The 15189-nt window shown below is 39.1% G+C and overlaps 1 long non-coding RNA gene across 1 annotated transcript; it reads right to left on the minus strand.

Moving 5' to 3' along the window:
- Positions 1-391: 391 nt before the first annotated feature.
- Positions 392-14854, minus strand: LOC115655059. The gene is made up of 3 exons (XR_004001324.1): positions 14841-14854; positions 11227-11241; positions 392-456 (listed from the first exon to the last, which is right to left on the minus strand). It is a non-coding gene; the product is annotated as an uncharacterized LOC115655059 (long non-coding RNA).
- Positions 14855-15189: the final 335 nt, after the last annotated feature.

Consider the following 15189-nt stretch of genomic DNA (forward strand, 5'->3'; position numbering starts at 1 on the left):
GTCTGGGGCCACCCGGGTATGCGCTGTAGGGACAGCGACGGCTTCCCTACTTTCCCTACCTTCGGCCAAAATGGCATCATCCTCCAGAGCACCCTGCTAGCTGCACCAAATGTTACGTGCCTGGATGCTCTGCAAGGATGAGGCCCACACACACACGGTGAATTAATTGGCTTTAATGAAGGTGATGTGACACATCCGCAATGGGGACTCCAAGCGTTGCTGTCACTAGGATGGGGAACCCAGCGCACGAAAAAGCTCGGCCTGGTACAGAATCCGAACACGCAACCAACAGCCCGCAGCAATTATAACATCATGCTAATACTATGCAAAGCAGCACATACATATGCAATTCGGGGCTTTTCATCAACAATGGCCGCCCCCCTTGGCCTATGGCCAGGGGCTTTCTGCAGTTCCTCATAAACACCGGGGCTTCCCAGGCAGGGCAGTTCTAACCGGCTAAAGGCAGCATCTGCTGGCATACAGTGTCCTATAATAACCTGCCACCAAGAAAGCGAAAAGCCCTAACTAGGCCGTGACAAAGTCTTCCTGGGTCCCCTACATATATTCTTAACATCCACCCCCCTCAAAAAAAAAGCAGTGAAATCAGCCATGTGCTTAAAGAGTGGCCTAACTCCACTCTAATATGGAACAGCTTTTAGCTACAGCTCACTGTACATTCATTCCACCCTTCTTCCCATGATTTCCCTACTGTGTAATACCTAGGATTAGTTAGATTGGGCACTGGTTGCTTGCTCAGATGAGTAAGACATGTAAAGTTAGTGTTAGTTGAAACCCAAGGAAAAATGACTGAGGACTAGGTCAATAGAGAATTGTCCATCCTATTCTATCTTGTGCTGACACCTATCTGACACTTATTCCTTAACTGATGATATAGTTAACTGTACATGAGGTATTCCTTCTAGAGTTGCTAAAAATATGTGTGAGGTGGCATGAGAAAGGATAAATTTTCTTATCCCATTGCTTCTAGCTGAATTTCAGACATGTCTGAGTATCTGCAGTAGAGTATAGTATTTGAAGTGGGCTAGTATAGTGGTTGAGCGATAGCATGAAAAACTCTTGTGCAGAAGTTTAGTTTTTAAGGCAATGCCTCAACCCTTTTACTCTTCGGTTGCCAAGGTTTAGGAGTGTTGCTGAGATAATAGCCACAGCTTCTTGCACTTTGTTACACTGTGCTAGCAGGGTGCAGGCTCCCTTGATTGCTTTGAAAAACAGAGGTAGAGCCCCAACAGGAGACTTGCCTGTGCCTTCAGCATAGCGAAGAACCATGAGAATCATATGTTCCTTTCCTACTTGCATGTGAGTATTGGCAGAATCCATGAATGTTTTGCTGGAAGGCCAGCTGACTATAAATTTACCAGGTGAGACAATGGGTGAAGAGTGAAGGTGGGGAGCTGACATTAAAAGTCTCTTATACATGTTGAGATTTAAAGCCCAGCTCTTTCAAAGATAAACCTCAAGCTTTCTGTGACTGCTCTGAAGACTGACTTTTGTGAAAGGACAAGTCCACACAAAAGCCAGCTGGTGTTTGAGAGACGTCTGGCTGGACATGGGTTGTTGGAAGAAAAAACAAACAAAGAAACTTCATATGGACAGTGGAATGAGTGAGGATGGAAAATTCTTATTAATGAATAGGACACTTATGCTGGGCATCTGCTTTTTATTTCATGTTTTCTCTTTTATTCCTAGACCAAATAGCTAGCTATAGGAAGGGAATGCCAACATACTGCAAGAGATTAGGCATAAAAAGGATGGATGAATAGATGGAGAAAGCACAGAGTTAGTTAACATAAGCTCATGGAAACAGTATGGCATGTGAAATCATCTTCAGCAACTAACCTGAATTTCCTGGTATAGAGTGGAATTTGGCATTGCATAGAAACTTTCACAATCCAGCTATCCCAGAGCAATATACAAAGGTTGGGAACTAGGGTTCTTCCTTACTCTGGTTTGAAAGCTCCACAGCACCTGGATAGCCAGTAGAGAATAGCACCTGGGATGCCTTTAACACAGCTGAGCCACCATAATATTTACTATACTCCTAGTGCTGAGCAGAAGTTAGAATTCTTAAACTTTATTTACATGATGAATGAAATAAAGACATGCATTGCTCAGTGCTGGTGGAGAAGGCAAGCTTCAATGTTCATAGGAGAAAAAACAAATCTGTCCACATCAGAATCCTTTGCCTAGCTCGCATTGGTGAAGATGGTGAGGAGAAAAACAGCAATAAAACAGAAAAGGAGAGATTTGGTTTCTCAGTCCATTTTTATCAAGAATCTTTCTGAAAGGGGAAGGAAAGAGAGAGAGAGATGTGGAATGTAGCCAGGCCATGTATACCACTCAGACTAATATGTGAATGTGACCAGCAGCCAGATTATGGATTTCCCAGAAGTTGTTAGCAAAATAAAATCCAAATACCTATTCTGATCACTTTGCTTCCTTCATCATTTTCTCTTCTCATTGGACTGTCCCTCCCCTGCTTCATTAGGTAGCACTGAGGAGTATCCCTGAAAGTCTACTCTTTCCTGCTTTGTTAAAATTCCTTCAGCAGAGGGTGTTTTTAGTTCTGCTAGTGAAGCTAGAGTTAATCTGAAATATCTCCCCAGTGCTTGCACACACAAGATGTCGATTGCTTTAATAAAATCCCATTGAAAAACCTCTGAGTCCTGAGGAGACTGATACAGTCTGAATATTTCTCTTTGGCTGCCAGTACTATCCTGACAGCTCATGATTATGTCTCAGCTTTGATGTTCTCTAGTTTATTGCCTTCACTGCTAGCTTTGGCACATCCTCCCCGCTCCCCTTCCCTTTCCCCATTGATGATATTTGACACATCCCTTTTCTGGAGACCCCACTGACAGTTTTGAGGCCTAGCATAATATATTCTTTCCTTTGCCTCTGCAAGTGACTCCCATGAAATGTGCTCCTGAAGGGTATTTATTGTTGACTCAGCCTTTGGTTCTTCCCTAGAGGTCAGCTATAAAATACAAATTCTATATATACCATACTTGTCTCTGGGCTGAACACATCAAATCAATGCTTAAGTACAGGTGAAATGCTTTATCCACCTTTTCATCTATAGAGTGGATTGATTTTATTGCCCTCAGTCTCTTTTTTCCTTTTTTCCTCCTTCAGTGAATTTTGTGCTTTATAAAAATGCTGGGTTAAGAGCAACAGAGACTGAAATCCTCTAGTTATCCACAGAACAACAGACAAAACATGAGTAGTGGCAGTAAAAGTTTCTTCACATTGATTCAGCATTCACACTTGTCCTTTATCTGAAGAGACTGCTTTAAAAGATGAGAATGTAGTCCATTTCCTATGCACACTCAGTCCAGGGTCTCCAGTGAGGTTGTCAATATATTTTCATCAACTGTAATGATATGTTCTGAGATGCAGATACCTGTCCCACTGGAAAACCTACCCCTTCACCCTAGCTTTCCTATGATAAAAACCTCTCTCGTACACTTAAATGTGTCAGATGACTACATCTGGAGAAGCATTTGTCATCAGGACATTTTTTCTGATGAAAAATTGAAATTTTGACTAAAAATATTTTAGTTTCTCATTTACTCAAAAAGACCCACCAGTCTTTCATCAGAAAACTAAAAACCTGACAGCTAAAACATTTTGGTTTTTCACATTTTAAAAGTTTTTGGATGAGATCTAAATTTTGTTGTGAAAATTCCGTAAATTTGTTTCGTTAAGATTTTCCATGGGGAAAAAATATTCTGACCAGCTCAATAAAAAACCCCAAAATAATCCTATATTATCCCTGAGTTTCACCCCCCAAATTACCAAGCCCATTTCTTACAAGGAGTTTAGGAAAGGAGAGAGATTGCTGTTGTCATTTTTCTCACATCAAACAGTGATCGGTTCCAATATAAGAACCTTTATAAGTAGACTAGATAGATAAATGTACAATAATGAATACTGTAGCCATCAGAATTCTGTTCTAGAACCTGAATAACTTGGACATTCAAATGAAATATATTGCCCTTGAAACACCTAATTGAGCAGCTCTAAATTATGTTGAGATGAAGAGACTACCCATGCCAAACAGTGTTCAGTAAAGCTGATATTGGGTTATAAATGAACAGCTGCTCAGAGAAAGGGGAAGAGAGATAGGGACCACTACTATTTTCATTTTTTAGGGTGTTTGTAGGAGAAAAAGCATTTTAGGGAGGAGTTATGTTGGCTAGAATAATGTTTGTTTCTTCTCAAAGGATGGTCCAGAGTTAGGGCACTAGGCAAAGACTTGGCAGCAATTCCTGCTTCACCATTGACTTCCATTGTGGCCTTAATATTTAGTTTCTCTGAGTAAGTTTATGCTGCAGTGTAAGCTCAGACTTCAAATTCAGGCTCAAGCTTAACCTTCCCTTCTGTTGGCATCTACACACAAATTGTGCTAACACAGGGCTCAGACCTGGTGTCCTAGGACCCCAAGAAACCAGGACCCAGGGTTAAAGCCCTATTGTTCTGTAGTGTAGATAGAGCCCCAGTGTGCTCATGCTCTGGGAGTCTGCCAAAAGTAGAATTCCATGGGCCAAAATTCTTTGTCCTCTGTACAGTGATGTTTGGTGGACAGTCAAGTTTGCTCATGCAGCACCATGAACAAAGTCCTAGAGCAGCCACACTTTGGGAGGGCTCTAGGAAGACTGAGATATGGGTAGTTGAACTTAGGCCTGAATAATGCAGTATAGATGCTGGGAGCCCAGTTTGGAATCTAGGGTTCCTAACCTGGAGTTACAAATGAGTGTAGACACTCAAGCCCTAGGGTAACAAACCTAGTGTTTGCTAACTTGAGTTCTGGGCTTACATTACAGTGTAGACATACCCTGAGGCACAAACAGTGTGTCTGCACTGCAATTAAACACTTGTGACTAGACCAAGTCAGCTGACTAGGGCTTGCAGAGCTTGGGCTCTGGGGCTGTTTAATTACAGTGTAAACATTCAGACTTGGGCCTTATGGGGTCCCAGATCCTGGGCTCCAGCTGAAGCCCAAAAATCTACACTGCAATTAAACAGCCCTAAGAGCCTAAGTTAGCTGACGGGCCAGCCATGGATGTTTAATTGCAGTGTAGACATATCCTCAGTTCCCCATCTATGAAATGGGGATAAAAATACCTGTATTTCCTTTCCTCACAGGGGTGTTGTGAGGATAAAAACATTAAATATTATGAAGTATGTTGAGTTCTAGTGATAAAAGTGTGATGTAAAAGAGACAGGTGGTGGTGGTGGTGTTGTATTCAAAGAGAACTTTATCAATGGCGTCAATAGTATGCAGATACACCTGGCCTCTAGTTAGTATTCTTAGATTACCTGTCTGCTGGGACTTGATGGTGAGCAGCTACTGGGAGAATATAAAAGAAAGACTGTAGCCATGGGTGTTAAGTATGATAGACAGAGAGAGAGAGAGAGTTTTAAAGCATTGCACCATTGCTTTTCAGGCAACTGCCTGCTCACTAACTGTGTGTAACTCATGGCTTAACCTTGCTGCAATCAACAGAGAATGTTATGAAATAAATTGACATTTTCTACATCCCGGAGTCATCCTAATTTCAAATGCACCACACTTTATGGTTATTCACTTTCCTTGCTGCCACATATTATAGTATTTTTGAAAAATCTATTAATTTCATATACAAATAACATCTGTTTCAGTAAATCTAAATGTACGCAAACAGAATACATATGACAAGATTTGTGAAGTATCCCTACTGGGAAAAAGACAAACACTGAATTATTTTTCAGAGGCTACCAGAAAGCTGTACTATGGTGAGTTACATTCTCTACCCATGTAGGTCATTACTGAAGTAGGTCTCATGTGTCCCATTAACAATCTCCTGATACATCCACTTCCTACCTAATGTTTTCTATTTGACATTTAGGATCTGGATTTACAGACAAAAAGGCAAATAATGTTATGGCATCTCATGTGTGTGTGTGAAGGAACAGGGAGAAATAGGACATTAAATAAGAGGTGGGATTTTTTTGTGTGTAAGACTACTATTGGTATAAAACCTGAAAACTCCAAATTGTTAGTCTGGCACTTTTTCCAAGCACTAAGTGTAATTTTGAAGGGAAAGAGATTTTATAATCTATGATTCAAGATTGACATAGATTTGAAAAAATAAATAATTCACTACTGTGTAACTCTGTCACAAACTGGATTTGCAGACAGTCATGGTACAACTTTCCATTTTATTGATTTTTGGGAACTGATAATTGCACTGTCTTCTTCACTTCTTTCCATGTTGGACCTGTAGGGGTCTGCTCTAGTCTGATTTTTGTTTTTGTTTTTGTTGCCTGTCTGAGCTGCTCTGAGTAGACTGCCTGTAACTAGAACTATTTAACTATCTGACAGTATAACTACAGCTCATATAACATGCAACTATAACTGAACCACAAATCCACTCTTCCTGGGAGTTGATGAAACAGACTATCACACTGGGATAAACATAAAAGACAATACCATTTAAACAAAAGCAATTGACTTTGTGAGTAACTTTCTGAATTCCCATTTCTGTTATTTAGGCTCCATGTGTCGCAGTAAGAACCTTTCTCCATTAGTCCATCGCCCTGAGAATAACACAGCTGTCACACATTGAATACTATGGGCTAAATTCTGCCTTCAGATAGATGTGTGAGGTTTCCATTCACTTCAGTAAGAATTTTTTGTACACACACACACAAGTTGGTGTTTTCTTAGACTCCTGATTTCAATACAGAGGATACATAGTTTGAATTTTGTGAAAAATAGGGGTAAAGCCATGTGTACTCATTAGCAAGCTGGACCTAACCCTGCCCCTAATTTCTGTGGCCCTACATGCATTCAAAATTTGTGGTTGCATTTACTGAATTAAATATAAAAACTTACAACCCTTACAGTGTCATATGTTATTTCATTTGATATGAAATGCAATTTTTTTTTACACTACACCTGCATTTTCATTTTGCACTGTGCCACTGCTTTTATATTGATAGTACTGAACTGCATTGCAGAAGTTGTCGGGGAGGGAAGATGAAAGTTTGTGGAGCTGAGATAGGGAGAGTTGGGGCTATTACGTTGAAATCCTGGCCCTGTTGAAGACCCTGGGAATTTTGGCATTTATTTCAATGGCATCAAGATTTGATTAGACTATATGGAATAAGTGCAGCCTCTGGATGTTTCTTTTTAAATGATCAGTATTGAAATACAGTAATTAACAGATGTTGCTATTTAAATGCCACTTTTATGGCTCACAATTTACTAAAATGTGTGGGCTGTTCATACCTTCCAGAGTTATTCTTTCAGACTATCTGAAGGCTGGACAATATCAGTTTATACTTGGCTTCTGACCTGTAAGATTTTCTTCACAAACACAAGATCTAGAAGTGATTTTTTTTTCCTTGGGGAAGGAAGGGGCAACCCCCCCGCAGATTCTAGACTGCAATTTTGTGGCAAAGAAAAAATTCTACATCAAAATCATCTGTCATAGAGTGCACAGGACATTCCCTATGTCTAACCCAGCTTTTCTTATCAAAATATTCCAGTCAAGCAATTAATGTAGTAATTATTTGATTACCAAGGAAATTATGAAAAACACAATAAAACCTGAATCTGCTGGGACTGATTGGCTAAGGAGATCAGTAATGGACTATAGAAATGTTCATTGGTTGAAGCCAAGGTCAGCTGTAAAACTGTTTAAAAAAATAGAATTTTCCTTTCAAAGGAAATGTCAACATTTCAAAATTATTTTCCGTAACAAATAAGAATGAAAAATCTAATGAAAATTTTCAATTGGAAATGTCAAAATAGAAAACATCAATATTTGTGATCAAAATGAAACAATTTGACTTATTGAAATGACCATCTTTTAATTTAAATAAACATTTCAATTTTTCCCCCTTTGGAATTGACACTATAAAAGAGAAAATATCTTTTTAGATCAACATTTCAGAACAAACATTATTTCAAAATGTTGAGTTGAATACATTTTAATTTAAATTCTCCCAGTTAGAAAACAGATATTTTCTCATGAGAAGTTTTTGATTTTGACAAATCACATTTTCCCAGGTGAATTTTCTTTCCAAAAAATTTTGTCCCGCTCTCATCAGTAGTGACTGATAGTGGTTACCAGTAGCTGCTTAATGGCCTCAGTCCAGTTCACAAAATACATAATCCCAATAATAAAAACTACCATTATGGGCGGAACTTGTTGGCAGTCCTCATTGGTGAGGTTAAGGATTAAATGGGTATGAAGAATGAACTACCCTTTCACATCTATAGGTTATCCCTCTATGGTAGTAAAGGGAAATGTGCTGTTTGTTCTCTGTAGGGAACCTCAGGACTTCAGTCTATTATAATCAAACGGGCACCTTTCATGAGCACTACGTATTATAAATGGGTGGAGGGGAGAGCTGGGTCTGCCATATAATATCTTTTAAATTGTTCTTCTCAGAGTAAGTCCTTCTTGAATGCTTTGGTTCTACCTTTATTAATTTAGTTATAGATTCTTGTTACCACTCAGTCCTTTATTACCAGCCTAGGTCAATGGAACTTGGAGAATATGTTCCCCTTTCAGTTTCACTATGAAAAAGGAAAAAAAGCAAAAAAACCCACAAAGTTTCTGAGCTAAAACTGCAACAGCTTATTTGTATTCACCTGCCTGCAGTGGAAAACTTTTTTTTTTTTTATTGCCAGATAATTTGGTTGATGAAGCTAAAAGGGTGTGAACTTTCAGGAGGTTTCAGTAAGCCTTGCTTTGTAAAAACCACACCTGAAGAAAGATTAAAAATAAATAAATAAAATAAAATAAAATTTTGTTATTTAAAAGCGTTGTTGTGACAAAGCTGTAGAAAGACATTTTGATTTATAGTGACGTTTTATCCTGCCATTTCATAAACACATCATTTTTCTCCCTTTGTTTGGAAATAAAAACAAAACAGAACATGGTGGATCAGAAACTGGAAAGAATATTTGTCTATTTGTTTTTTGTCTGAAATGCCTTCCTCGCTGCTTCCAGCAGTCAAATTTCCTTCTCCTCTCTCAATAAAACTAGTTCGTGACATTGCTGGTGGCAATGAGCTAAAACTAAGCTGAGCTACAGTGCAAAGGTTAACATAGACTTTGTAAGGTGAGTGGGAATGGCAATAATTGGAGAATTTTTAAACTGTCAAAGAGCATCTAGAATTGAAGTCTGAGGGGGTCTAGATCAGATCCCTCGAGAAATGTGAAATAAAGTTCTACTTGTAAGCCATTCTCTTGAAACTTCATGCTGCAATTGTTTTTTCTCCTCCTTAATTCTTTTAACTAGAGGATTTTTTTTCTAGAATGTTCATCTGCTCTCGCTGCCAATTTCCAGATCAAAAATCACAATTTTGAATACACAAGAACAAGCATTTGCACCAGAAAACTTAATTCTAAGAGCTACTTTCATCCAGCCAGGATGAAAAGAAAAAGTATCATATGGCCTATGTCTCTTATCAAAACCAATAAACATAGCTCAAATTTGAAATACTGAAAAATTGTAATGTTCAGACAACGAATTATTGACAGAAATTTGGCAAATACTTTCAAATAACAAACCCATTTGAAAAATGGTTGGCTGCCAACGAAAGATGCATAATCAGGAAAATGGGCTAAATTGATCTAATAAATTATTTGACAGCTCTAGTTATGATTTTAGGTAAGGGACAGACAGGAACAGATGAATTCATAAGAAACAAATAGCTCATTTTCATGCAAATATCTCTAATATTAAAGAGAGAAGGGAAGAGAAACACACAAAATACATGATGCATAACAGAATTATTTCTAAATGAAATGTACTTCACATTGTCTATGGCAGATCAAGACAACTTTTTAAGATGTGAAGTGATGGGGAGGACCAGGACCACTCGTGCTCTCTCTCTCACACAAACACTTACTTTTGTAAAGATAGGCTGAGATACTTAGTTAAGATTCATATCGGGTGATCTGAACTTTCAGAGTTTGGGATGGTTTGGATTTGTCTTCAATGGGAAAAAAATAATTCTCTTCCATTTACTACCACCCTGTATTACAAACATACACTTGAAGCTTTCTGCAATATTTTGGGAATCCATTAGCACACCTGCCCTTGGAATTATTCTGCCTAAAAGCATTCAGCATAACTGACATTTTTCAAGAAATGTTATACTCATCTTACTCCTACAAAAAGTGACACAAAGACCTCTACACGAGTTTTTGTGTGAGTGGAAGAATACAGACTAGTCTGTCCCTTGATGATGGACTGTCTGATTGTGTCTTTGAAAACATCTGTAGTCTTGCTTAGGGTGCATTTTAAACTCAGCTAAGCAAGGCAGCACAGGAGAGTCAAATGTACTTCTTCCTAGAAAGGTTTTTGTACATTGTAATAAGATTCTCAATTCTCAAGTGTCTCAGAAGGGACGTGCAAGTAGTTCCCTCATCTTTCTCTCTTTCCCTGTAAGTGAGGGAAGAGGGAGATGAAACCGACTGAATTTATAGCTTGCTGTGTTGGAAACCAGGGTTCAGTCTGAAGTTCTGATAGACACTGCTGTCCTCGGTGATGTTGGGCAAATCACTTTACTTCTCTCTACGCCTTAGTTTCCTGTCTGTAAAATGGGGCTTCCTTGTTTTAATGTGCCTTATGTTTACATTGTGAGATCTTTGGGGAAGGATTGTTTCTTGCTATGTGATCATGCCTTAATTGTTCCTTTTCTAGAATGTAAAGCACGTATAGACAGATTTCTTTCTTTCTGGAAGTTTTTTGCCTGCTTGTTTTTTTCTTAGAAATATAACAAAATTCAAGCCAGGTCTTCTCTTGTTCTGCTGACATAGGTCCTCTTGTTTATAGTCCTATTTTAACGCCACTGAATCATTGGGTATGGGTGAATATTGAATCTTTAAAAAAGAATTCTTTTCTCCTAACTGTTTTCAGATATTTCAGTTAAACGGATGTTAACGAAACCAAAAATGCTTGCTTTTTTTTCATTTGAAGATCACTTTTAAAGGCAAAAGTGGTAATCTTCCAGTGCCATGGTTGTTTCTATAGTAGTTTATCAGAATTTGTTATCGGATCATCATGCAGGAGGGAAGGACACATGGCCAGGGATGTGTCTAAGAATCTGTGGCTGGAGGAATCTTACAAGAAGGACTTAACCAATCTCCCTTTAAGAGATGAGATGTAGTCATATACATAAATGAAGGTGTCTGGAATATACTGATAAAAAGCAGCTCTGTTTTGCCATTCATTTAGTTATATTGATATAGGATGAGCCAGAATCTAGCATGTCTGGCAAATAAGCAACTGGAACTTTGTAGTGCTCTTAGCTTTTACAGGCTGTCAAGATTGCCCATCTCTAAGGGGAAATACAGGGAACAGGGAGAGAAACAGACAAGTCCAATAGATGGGCAGTGTGTCTCTCATTGAAACCAGTGGAAACCCACTGGTTACTTTGATGGGAGCTGGACTAGGTCTAAATTGGAGATCTGAAAAATGCATGGATTCTTCTCTCTCAGGATTTGTAATGTTACCAGCACCAAGCCTTTTTCTCATTGTAGTTCTCAGAATCAAACATGATAGCTAGAGGCTACTTGGGGATCTTTGCGTATGGTAATGCAAACTGGGCTCATTAAAAATAAACGCATATGGTCAGTGTGTGACTTCAAGGTATTGCTGCAGCATAGGGATATGAAGAGGGGACATGCTTCATCAGGAACTCCAGGAGGAATTCTGATTTGCTCCCAGGAATCCAGAAACTCACACAGGAAGTGCAGCTTCACCAACCTTTGAAAGGGTGTCATGAGCACTGTCCTCTTCTCGGAGTTGATATTTCTCTCTGCAGGATCTTCTGCAATTGATCCCTCTGTGCTGTGAAAACCACCCCCTGATATGCTCATCCTGAGGGGAAGTCTGTTGGACATGACAGGCTGGGGAGCACCAGACAGCTGGGTTCCTGTAGAAGCCATGCTGTTAAGAGGCCAAAGGGAGACACAAAGGATGGAAGCAAGAGGACTCTGTGTGACCATCCCATGCCTCTGAAAGATGAAGGGGATTAGGGGTTAAATAGGTTAGGCTCACACCAGTTTGTCAAGACAGTACATTTCTTTTGACAGGGCATTTTGGATTTTTCTCCTCCAGAGCCCATCTCTGTTGCTTGGTTGAGGTAGACCAGTACTAGATAATTTGCCCTTGGAACAAGAGGGAAAACAAAAATGAATTGTGATTCTCCAAATAATGATTCATTCCCTGTTTCGTTTCTTTTGGGGACAACACAGCCATATACTGCCCTTGTACTAAATAGATTGTTAAATCAGTCTAGCCCTTAATCTGAATCTGATCCACATTCTTTACTATGACACAGCAATACCAATGTAACATAAAATACAGATTGCGCATTGCAAAAATGTGTTTAACTGTTGTGATAAACTGTTACATAAAACCAAATAATTTCCTTTCAAGTAAGCAAATACATATAGCTCAAATAGAGTAAAAAGAATCATTTGTATAGGGACAAAAAGAAATACGTGCTGTCCTTAAATCAATACAGAAAAGACCAGTGTTTACATTCTCTATGTGAGAGTGTGTCTGAAAACAATTAATATACTGTGTATAATGAAGCTTGCTGGCTTGCTCTGGGTTGCCATGGTAAATATCCTAATTGCTAAAGTACTAGAGCATAGGTGGAAGCAAAGCATTTGAACAATTTTCCAAGATTATTTTTTGTTATTAGTAAATGAACACATGAACACTCCTTGTTGGCCTGGAACCATTTCCATTTGCAGAGTCTCTCAACTGTGTATGACTGAGCAAAGTCAGTTTCTTCCCCTGGAACAAAACAGAATAGGAGGCAGGAATAGGGCAAAGATGTAGCAGCATTATCATGTATACAACCAATCTCTGGGTCAAATTCTTCCATTTGTTAACCTGTGAGATTAATAGGATGGCACCTGGGAAACTGAGAGAATACTCTTTTCCCAAGAATGTGTGGCATTCACATAAGGGAACATTGATGGCAATCAGCGCTATCTGTATGATTGACCTCTGCTTTTTTTAGATGGCAAAGATAGTCAGGCAGTGTGGCCTATTGGACTGAGCACTAGACTATGTAGAGTTGAAAACAGTGTTGAAATTGTAAGCTATTATTTTAAATTTTGGGGGCGTTTCGTAGTTCTTTTTGCAGTCTAAGGGGCTTTGAAGAGAAGCATGTGATTTGGAGCTAGCAGCAGTCAATATACTAAGAGCCAGCCTGCAGTAAGGTGGGGTGAGATGTGCCTCTCTCCCTTAGGAAGCAGCCTGCTTTCTCTCTCTCTCTCTCTTTGGTTCTTGTATGTTGAAGTTCTGGATTTTAAGAAATAAAGCAGTGTTACATTGCAGCCTTCCCAAAAAAACTGTATGTTTTCATCTGTTTAAAAAATGAGGGAGTGCAGCCTCAAATGGTTTGTTCATGTAAAACATAATCCTGACAACTATATAGGTAGGAGTGTCCAACAAACTGAAGAAATAGGACAGAGAAGTTGACCAAAGAAGTTGTGGGGTATCATGAAGGAAGACACTTTTGCATGTGATGAGATAGAGAATATGACATTGAACAGAACATTTGTAGGCAGATGACTCATAGAACAGACCCCATTTGATGAGATTAATGCAAGGAAGAGGAAGATCTAACTTCTGTTTGTACGCTGTGAACAGAATAGATAGGGATCAGAAGACCTGTTTTCTATTCTTCCCACTTGTTTGCTAGGTGACCTGGGGCAAGTCAACTCACCTCTCAGTGTTTCAGTTTCTTCATATGTGTATTGGGGATAATGATACTGACCTCCTTTGTAAAGTCCTTTTGAGATCTATTGATGAAAAGTGCTCTAAAGACTAAAGACTGTGAATGGCTTGCCAACTACAGAACCAGTTTTTCCTCTGTTGGTTTTCACACCTCAACTGCTAGAACAGGGCCTCATCCTCCCTGATTGAACTGACCTCATTATCTCTAGCTTGCTTGCTAGCATATATATACCTGCCCCTGGAAATTTCCACCACATGCATCTGAAGAAGTGGGTATTCACCCATGAAAGCTCATGCTCCAAAACGTCTGTTAGTCTATAAGGTGCCACAGGATTCTTTGCTGCTTTTACAGATCCAGACTAACACGGCTACCCCTCTGATACTATAAGGGCTAGTTGTTAAAGTTTTGAGAACACAGTTGATCCTGATGGTTAACCTTTTTTTGACAAAGGGAATCTACCACCCACTTGCATACAAGATTGATCCTAATACCTCCTAAACTACTACCTCGTATTTAGTCTCCTGTTTTAAAGCAAGTTAATCATAAAGCAAAAATGGTTTCCACTGCCAAATGTCAGCTTCCAGTTCCTTGGGTCCCCCTCAGTCAGGCCTGAAGTTTAATGAGTACAGTAATATAAGAATTGTTTTCCATTTAAAGGGTCATTAGAACTGACATGGAGACCCGCAGTGAGCTCATATGTACAGATGCTTTAAACTGGGGAGATGGGACATGGGTACATTTCTTCTCAAATTGAAATCAATGTCAGAGTTCCTTCTAGATGTACTTCTTAGAAATGAAAGGCAGATTAAGAATGGACCTGACCCTTCCTTCAAAATTCAAAGTGAACCTGTCTTGGATGCAGTGGCAGATAATAAGGTGGAGTGGCAAGTTGCTGTTAATGTTTTGGTCCCTATTTTCCCAAAAAATCAGGTGCTCCAGTTCAGAAGTGGGAGGGAAAGAGGGGATACGTCCCTACCACAGGACCAAAAGCCTCAACTGGATCTACTTGATAGAACTCAAAACTCCATCTGAGTCCTTCATGGATACCAAAAAACGCCAGCAACTTCTGCAATTATCAGTCCAAAATGCTATGACACTTGAAATATGAAAATTCATGGGCAGAGTAAATTAAAAAATCATTTCAAAATCACATTTTTTTTTGCTGAACTGAATATCAGATTTAATCAAACATGGAATAAAGTACTGATTGTATGATTTAATTATCATATTTAAATCAGTAAAAAACACTCTCAAAGTTATCTGTAGCCAATGCAGAAATTTCAACATGTAGCAGAATTCATGATTACAATGGCACAGAAATCAGGCATCTTGACCCATAATGCTGCAGCCTACACAAGGCCCTCATACCGGGAGATTTTGGCAAACCAGTAAAGTGACTGAAAC

This window comes from Gopherus evgoodei, chromosome 7 (genome assembly GCF_007399415.2).
Source record: "Gopherus evgoodei ecotype Sinaloan lineage chromosome 7, rGopEvg1_v1.p, whole genome shotgun sequence".
NCBI classification, from domain to species: domain Eukaryota; kingdom Metazoa; phylum Chordata; order Testudines; family Testudinidae; genus Gopherus; species Gopherus evgoodei.